The following is a 9,894-nucleotide window of genomic DNA, read 5'->3' as shown; positions in this document are numbered from 1 at the left end:
TTCATTGTGCCACGTGAATTACACATCCTACCATGAGCGGCACCCGCTCGGCAAGCGCTATTTCATGGACTATAGCATCATTAATGTGGCCTGACATGGGGCCGATTTAAGACATTACAACACGCCGCGGGGTGATGAGAGAGAAAAAAAAAAGAGCGACGTGTTGTAATGTCTTAAATCGGCCCCATGTCAGGCCACATTAATGATGCTATAGTCCATGAAATAACACTTGCCCGCTCTGCCTCGTTCCTAGGACAGTCTACGTGTGCTTACAAGTAGCAGGCGAGACACATCGCTAAATTATTTGATTACGTGTCTTACAACTGATCATGTAGAGACATTGTCGGGTTAATCTACGCTCTTGTCAAAAGTGTCATGTGCAAAATACATTGCAGTGAATGGCAACAGTGACGACATATTTTCAACCTGTCAATAATTATGGCTCCAACCAACGATTGGCATCATGGGGATCCTCTACAGTGAAGCATAACCAAACATTCATAATTTATGTTCAAGAGGGTTTTTTGGTATATTTTTTTGGTCTTGGAATTTATAAGAATCACAAAGCGGAGCGTTAAATTTTCGAGGAGTTGATTTAATATATATGTAATCAAAAATTTATTTTAAAAATAAAAAATAAGATTTAGCTAAAAAAAAAATATGGGATTTTTATAAAAAAAAAAAAAGAGCCAAAATAGTAATTAGTGTGTTATTGTATAGCAAATCAATATGTATCATGTTTAGAATTGAAAATTGATATTAGCCATTGTTACTAAAAAATATGTATAGGAAAGAATTTTATTATTATTTTTACAGTGGGAAAATCTATCGTAACTTAGTGATTAAACAAACAATGAGGACAACCATCATTGACTGCTATCTACAAATGCAAGTTGATTCATCGTCATTATTCGAGGAAAATCACGCCCCCTAGAATTACCTATTGGTGGTCGATAAGAGGGCAGGTTTTCACTCCTGCTAGATGCCTCTGGGTCTTGGTTTGTTAACTTGTTTCTACATAGGAAGCTCTCCAATGACCCTGAGCAAAGACAACTCAAAGCTAGGGGCCAGGCAAGTTTTCGACCGACTCATCAAACCATTGAACACATCTTCATCCTTTGTGCCGTGATTGAGGAGGCACGCCATCGCTCTTTGAAAGTCTATTGTTGTGAAAAGCTTTTGACTCTGTTCCGAGGGAAGCCTTACTCCAAATATTCAAAGATATTGGCATCTCTGTGACCCTAGTGATAGTTATTATGTGCCTATATGAGTTTGTCCTTGGTCGTCTTCACATGGAACATGGGATGTCTGATTTCGTCTTAAGCACAATTGGAGTTAAATAAGGTTGTCTATTGTCACCTACCATGTTTAGTATCTATATTGATGAGTTAGAGGCATTTCTACATGAGCATATCTAGGACACCGATGGTTGCCTTCTTCACCAGGTTCTGATAACTATTCTACTCTTTGCGAACGACGTGGTCCTCCTCTCCTCATCCCCAAAAGGATTACAGAGGCAACTAGACTCCTTAGCTCTGTTTTGTGATCTTCAACAGTTGACGATCAACCTGGGTAAATCCAAGGTTATGATCTTCAATGGGGTGAAGAAAACTTCATAACTTCACTTCCTATTGAGAGGGGAGGAGGTTAAGATCACCAACATGTATACTTACTTGGGGTTGCAATTCTCAAGTCCCCGCTTGAGTTTGTTACTGGTGCTTCATCCTCGCATCAACAAAGGATATGGATCCTTAGCCCTTATCGAGAAATAATGCTTTCAACATCACTTCTAGGACATCTCGTTTAAAATGAGCCTTATGGACACCTTGATCTATCCCACTGTTCTATATGGCTTATAGATTTGGGGACCGTCTTTTGAGTCGAATTAGGTTTCAACTAAGAGAGTTTAGATTCTTCTTCTCCACCGCATCATTAGATGCAAACAAATAGTACCTCAGCACATCATCCTTGTAGAGTTTGGATCTCAACCCTTTTGGCTTGAGACACTCTTCAGATTGTTTTCATTCTTGTATCGTGTTCGGGGCTTTGCAGACTCGATAAAGTGCAGGGACTAATATCCTCACTTGGCATATTTCTCTTCTGGCACTATTGCCCATTCTACTCCCTCGGGTCGGGCCAGACGTTGGTTTACAAGAATTTAAAATCTCTTAGAGTCAGTGGGCATTCAGTTGGATTGTTTCCCTCCTTTCCGATATTCCTTAGATGCTCTTGGTCACCTTTTACCTATTAGATAGGAGCTTAACAAGATCATCGTGGAGGACATCTACAGGTAGTTCATCCAGGTCATCTGGGTCAATCCTATGGGAGGGTTGTGTTTAAAGATAGCCTTCTACACTAAGAAATTCATGGATTTGAGAGATGGGCTCATTGTTCGAACCCAATATATGTTTTGCATTCATCTTGGCTAGTTCAGAGTAGGTTCTCATAGACTTCGGGTAGAGACGGACCACTAGATTGATAGAATAGACAAAATATACCAAGTATGTCATTTACAGGAAGTGGAGACCGAGGTGCACTTCGTTTTTGGATGCCCTGTCTATTACGAGATTAGAGGAAGGTTCCATTGCTTGTTCAATGATTCTCACACCCTTGCCAACTTTTTCAGGTATCCCAATCAAAGATGTTTGGCCCTATATATGTAGGAGGATCTTAGGTTACAGGCGCATATTCTTCAACCTCCCATCAAACTAGACCCCACACAGAGGATCGTGACATTTTTCAGGGTACTACTGTCAAATAGGGGCACCAAGACACTGATTGATACCAGTACATAAACAAACTCTACATCAATGAGGATCTATGGGACCTCACCCCGCCACATGAGATCTAAACAACAAATCCGTCTCAGTTTCGTTCCTGGGAGATGGAAACTCCCTCAGGCAACGATTTAGTGGACAGTCTGCACTTTCCACTGGATCTTCATCAGGCCAACAACCTTTGTTGATTCTCTTCAGTTTTCTTCATTCAACCTCAGATGTTAGGAGATATGGGTCTGATCCTTAGTCCCATTAGCTCCTGGATCTTATCCGCCAAGGCATTTCATGCATTGTATCATTTATATTCATGTATTGTATCTGTTATATTCATGTGTTGTATCTTCTATAGGAGGTTGTTTGTTTCTCCCGCAGTATATGGACATCATTGTACTCAATAATCCCTTTGACCTACTTTGTGGTCAATAATTGGATATAAATATAATTATCTTATCTTATGTCCCAAGAAGATGAGCTCTTAGCCAAGTAGAAATTGTTTTAAGGTATACTCTAGGCCCTGTATGTGCAATTATTTCTCTACAAGTATGATATGATAAGATATGTTAATTTTAATTTCAAAATTTCAAAATAGAGAATAAATTTAATGTGAGAGAGGTCTTCGATCCATCTTCAAAAATTAAGATTATATTTTTAATAAATATTGAAGTGTAATTGATGTTATTTTGCAATTTTTTTTTATAGGTAAAATAAAATTTAAGTATATAAACAATGATAATAAACTATTTTTTATTGTTTTTATAGATGTTCCTTGGGATAAGTTACTTCTCATTAGTAGTTTTCATTCTCATCCTCTTCCCATGAGGATTGAACCTAAGTCCTGGTGGGGACTTAACCTTACAGAAACCAACTAGTCTAGATTTCATGGCTAACAAACTTGTATTGATATTCTAAACAAAAAGTATTGTTCACTTTCTCTTCAAGGCCAATTGAGTAAGGCTTCAATATAATGTCAAATACTTTTCATACTCCATTATGTAGCTTCTACCAATGATAAGTAGTTTCTAATTGACAAAAACCCTAACCACCTAATGGGCCTTTATTAACGACGCTACAAACTAACCAATGAAGTTTCTTTAATGAGGCCAAATAACATTTTTTGAATACAAAGTCAAACAAACTAATAGGACTTATTTAATAAAGATGACCATAATACATTAAGAAACAACTTATCCCTTCATTGGGAGAATTAGGTTCGGACCCTAACATGTCATTCCCCTTGCAAAGGAAGATTGTCTTCAAAGCTGGAGAGGATGAAATAATTATAGGATGACAATCAGATCATAAGTGATATCTTTAGATTAGGTGTCCTTCTAATGGATGGAGATTGCCTAAATAGCGTGTTAGAAGAGACATCACTCTCTATTGTCTAAAACAACCTCTGCTTATCACTAACTTTAACCCTTATCTTCTAATTCTAAGAGGATAGTTTAAACTTTATAGTTTGGCCTAAACACATTCTTCATGCATGTTACATGAAACACTGAGTGGATCTTGCAATGGGATGAAAAATCCAACTCGTAAGTAACATGACCAATATATTTTAGTATGGTATAGAATCCATAAAACTTAGGTGTTGCAAACTTGTAAGTGACATGGCCAATATGTTCGAGTATGGTATAGAAGCCATAAAACTTAGGTGCTAACTTTTGGTGTCTCAATTCCTTGAGTTATGTTTGCATATAAAGTAGGAGACAAAGGAAAACCCAATCCCTTCTTCAAAGTGGTGCTTAAATTGATGTTGATCAACGTGTTACTTCACCTTGTTTTAGGCCAACACCATTTTTTTCTCAAGTGTATGGAGAATGATAACATCCTTATGAAACCCAACCTATCATGGTTTGTACACCTCTGAAATCACAAAACATGCACAATAAGTATGGGAACAATAATGAGGTTTTTTTCCCATAAGCCACCTCATAGGGGTAGATTATGGTAGCATCATGAAACGTGGTATTGTAGCACCATTATGCAAGAGGTGGCCACTTTTGTTTAACCATCTTTTAGAGGATGTGACAGGCCTTTTAATTACTTAAAAAGACAACCAAAAGACTATGCATTCAACTGTAAACTCAGGGCTCATATGGAAACTTCAAGTTGTTGTGCACTATAGATGCAAATCACACTTTTTACTTTCATTAGTTTGTTTTGTAGTTGGAGTATCAATTATTGCTTTTGCAGATGTGGCATAGACAATTCACAAACTTGGAAAGCTTCTAAAAATTCAAAAAATAAAGTGACTAAAGCTACTTGCAGAAAAGTAAACACACTTGCAAGAAAGTAAACAAACTTGAAATGAAGTAAACACACTTTACAGGAAATTAAACACACTTACAATAAACACTCTTGCAAGAAAGTAAACACACTTGCAAAAAGGGATGGGCCACTCATGCAGCGTTCAACCATCCACAACAAAATAAACACACATTCTGGATATAAAAGAAACACACTTGCACAATGAAAAAGAATACTTGTGCCCAGTGGGATATATGAAGCTTATCGTTGTAACCCCTTGTTGGTGCCAAGAAGGAAAAATGAGAAAAGGTAGAAAAAAATTGAATTCTTACCTAAGTATGGAGAAACCACACAAATGATGGTGGACACTGTGCACAACATGTACAAATGTCTGACAGATCGTGAAAATGTATGACAAAGGCTGAGAATACCACGCCATAAGTTGTAAGAGTTATTTAGTTGTGGGCAATAGTCATTATTTATCTTTTTATGGTTCAACAATCAGTTACATCTTGGCATGTACGAGGACAACTCATTAAGTTCAGATGGCTAGTTGTGTTGGCCTAATATTCATTGGAGCATAATGTTGGGGATTAAATATATATATGAGGAGTTTCTACTGATGGTAGAGCCCGATGTTGTTTTGTTCATTTATGTTAATGGTTTTTATGTGTTGTTGGGTGATGGTTTTGATCAATGGTTGTGTTGTTTGACGGTTGTACTATGATTTTGATAGCCTTTTGTTCTACTATTAATATTTACTATGTTTATTGTAATGGTGTTGGTTGGATAGTGTAATATGAATATTGATAGCCTAAGTTCATGTATTCAGGCATATGGTTCTTTTGTATAACTTGTACTACTTATGTTTGATATGAATATGAAATATCCTAAGGCTTTGTTCCAAATCTATGGTTTTGTCGCTTATGTACTTTGTACCAATGGTGGGATCAATGAATGAGTTACAAAGTTTTTATAATGTTTATGGCAAATGTTTTATGTGGAAAGTTTATAATTGAAGTATAATGTAAATAATTGTGCTAATATATAAGTGAATGAACTATGTTTCCTATGTTTGCGTCACAGTTAGTTTTGCACTCACATAATGAATCCCTGTTGAAAGAAATTTTCTGGTTAAACAATGTGTTTTCATTTAACCAATGTATGTTGTAGTTTACTCCGAAAATTTCAAATTCTGTTGTAAAGGTGTTTGAATGTATATTTTTTTAATGAATATATTTTTGTTGTATGGAAGGTGAAATAGTTTAGGGTGGGTTTTTTGAACAAAAATCATCTCTATTTCCCTTGTTCCATTACATAACCTTCAAAATTACTTGCAAACCCTTTAGGATGTCTCTGGTGAGACCTCACTTGCTCGTAGGTGTTGAAAATCCTGGTATCTGAGGGGGCTTTGTTTGCATACATCTAAACTCTCGGTCACCCCTACACTTTAATATTTTTTAAGCAATATTGCATGTCCACATGTTGGAGACCAAATCACTTGAACATGTTATCAAAAATTACCATTACCAAGCTAATTTTGATCCAAAGGTTTCTTGCCTTCAATACCTTTAATGTTAATACATATTTTCAATGTTAATAGAATCTACATGTAGAGGTTTATTGGCTTCAATACCTTTGACATGATATAAAATTTGGCATATTTTGAATTGTAAACTATATTCTATGTTGATATAATGTTCGTTAAATTCGTGCGAATGAGTGCGCATCAAGCTTTCTAAGATAAATGGTTTAAGATGTTAGAAGTAAATCTAGGCATCTAGTCAATAGTGTCATTTGTGTTATGTTTGCAGTTATGTTACATGCATTTCCACAACCTGGAAACTACAATAGAAAGGGTGAGAAACATATAAATCCAAATAAGCAGTAAAGTCATGCTAGTCTTTACATTTAAATTTAACCAAGGAAATCCTAAAGGAATTCAATCACCCTGTTATAGATTTGAACCCTCAAATATCAAAATAAAAAAAATAATGAAGGGAGAGAACATTAACATGGATCATTTTCCATGGATTTCGAAAGACTCCTTAATTCTCAAACAAAAGACATTTGACTTTCTGATTGAACTTTTCTTTCTGGTAATATCTCATGATTAAATTTTAGTGTTTGATGGGGTAAAGCAAGAACTATCTTACCTAATAAAGGCAAGAACTATCTTATCTCATCTTTTCATCTTCAATCCAAAATTTTTGATGTGATAGTAGTAGATGGAAATGTGTAAGAAACTTGGTTTTTTCTAATGTATGCAACACAAATAGGGGTGATCCATCCAACCCCACCAGTTATCGTAGAGAGTTTGTCAGGCCAGGAGTAACTCCATTTGGCAGAAAACTGATTCGTATTATTCCATCAGGTATGTTATTGTTATATACAAAAGGGTGTGACTGTTCAGTTCATCTCCTGATGACTGTTCACATTCCTAATTTAATTATTTACATGAATTCAACCAATCGTGAGGATTAGGTGTCAACATTCCCCCCCTTAATATGAAGGGATGTTGGTGAATCCAAGCATCATTCTGAATCTTTCAAGCTTTTCTCTTCCAAGCGCTTTGGTGAAGATGTCTGCAATTTGCTCATTTGTGGAACAATGACGGAGATGGATTGTTTTGGCCTCAACAAGATGTAGGATCAGATGATATTTAGTATTGATATGCTTTGTTCGATCATGGAACTTTGGGTTCTTGGCCAACTTTATTGTAGAGGTGTTGTCAATCATGAGTGGAGTTGATTGTACTTGTTTTACCTGCAAATCTTCAAGAATTTTCCTGAGCCACACAATTTCTTTTGTCGCTTCAGCTGCTGCCACGTATTCTGCTTCTGTTGTGGAATCTGCTGGAACTGATTGTTTGCGTGATCTCCAGGAGACAGCTCCTGATCCAAGACTCATAACATATCCTGAAGTAGATACCCCAGTTTCTTTGTCTCCATCGAAGTCTGAATCAGAGTATCCGATTAAACTGAAGTCATCCACCTGTGTGTACTTGATTCCAAAGTCTTGAGTTCCCTTCAAGTACTTTAGAACTCTTTTTGCAACAGACCAATGTCCCTCACAAGGCTTTTGCATAAACCTGGAGAGGATTCCAACAACAAATGAAATGTCTGGTCTGGTGGTAGTTAGGTAGTTGAGACTTCCTACAAGCTGTTTATACTTTGTTGCATCCTCAAATTCCTTTCCTTCAATAGATGTGAGCTTCAAGTTTTGTTCCATTGGAGTAGTAAGAGGATTGCACTCTGTCATGCCAAACCTGTTCAACAAATCTCCAATGTATTTCTTTTGAGAAAGAAATATGGACTTTGAATGTTGGGTTACTTCAATGCCAAGATAGTATTGAACATAGCCCAAATTAGTCATTTCAAAACTTTTTCCCAATTCCTTTTTTATGGATGCAATGTAGTTCTCATTGTTCCCTATCATTAAAAGATCATCTACATATACCACAAGATATGCAATTGTTTTTCCAACTTTCTTGACAAATAAAGTTGCATCATCAAGATCAAAATGATTGAAATTGAGTTTCAGAAGATGCTCAGTTAGTTTTTCATACCAGGCTCGCGGTGCTTGTTTGAGGCCATACAAGGACTTCACAAGTTTGCATACTTTATGTTCATGTCCTTTCACAGCAAATCCTTCAGGCTAGGACATAAAAACATTCTATTTTAGATCTCCATTCAAGAAGGCAGTTTTTACATCCATTTGATGGACTTTCTAACCGTTCTGAGCTGATAGTGCAAAGAGTGTCCGGATGGTGGCCCATTTTGCTGTGGGGGAAAAAGTTTCCTCATAATCGACCCCTTCCTTCTGTGCAAAACCTTTTGCCACAATCCTAGCTTTGTGCTTGTCAAGTGAGCCATCAGCTTTGTACTTGTTCTTGTAGACCCACTTGCAGCCAATTGGTTTGGTTCCAAATGGAGGATCAACCAGCTTCCAAGTGCCGTTCTTTATGAGGGCATCATACTCCTTTTGCATTGCTTCTTTCCATTCATCATGAGAAGCAACTTCTTTAAAGGAAGTTGGTTCAAAATCTGTAGACAAGTTCAATTCACAATCATAAGAAACATCCATATCAACAGGTGAATTAGAGTCATCTACATCACCTCCATTTTGTCGGTTTGAATTTCTGGTTCATGATTTTCCAATTTCATCAGGATGAACACTTTCAAGTGTCTTCATCAGCCACTTTGGGGGACCTTTCTGAGATGGTCCAGACTACTCTGTTGATTGAGTTGGGACTGAATCAAGATTGAGTCTCCCAATTCTATCAATTACATCACTTAAATCATCATCCGTTGTTGGAGTTTCATGGGGGGGAGAGTGTTCTTCAGAAGAAGATTCCACATGTTGATCTAGAATAGGAATCCCCCCTTCAAGATGTGGAATCTGATTATCAAATTCTTGAAATGATTTTGTTTTTACGAATCTATCCAAGCGATCAAGTTGCCGCTCAACAACATTGTCAGATTTGGATGATTCAAGAAAAATTACATTTCTAGATACAACAAACTTTTTATTTATTTCATCATTGAGTCGATATGCTTTGGAGGTGTTTGAATACCCCAGGAAGATACACTTACAACTTCTAGCACCAAGTTTGTTTCTATGTACCTTAGGTATCAAAGCATAACAGGTGGAACCAAAGACCCTCAGATGTTTTACCGAAGGAACATGTCCATACCACAATTCATAAGGAGTCTTGTTTCTTATAGCATTAGATGGGCATCTATTCTTTATATATGCAGCACATAGAACAACATCAGCCCAAAACATTATCTTTACATTTTTGAAGAAAAGCATGGATCGTACCATATTCAAGATTGTTCTATTCATTCTTTCAGCTACACCATTC

This window comes from Pinus tabuliformis, chromosome Q, assembly GCF_031772625.1.
Source record: "Pinus tabuliformis cultivar Carrire ecotype Pingquan chromosome Q, CPIR1, whole genome shotgun sequence".
Lineage (NCBI taxonomy): Eukaryota > Viridiplantae > Streptophyta > Pinopsida > Pinales > Pinaceae > Pinus > Pinus tabuliformis.
The sequence above is the reverse complement of the archived record's forward strand: the minus strand, read 5'-3'. Positions refer to the sequence as shown.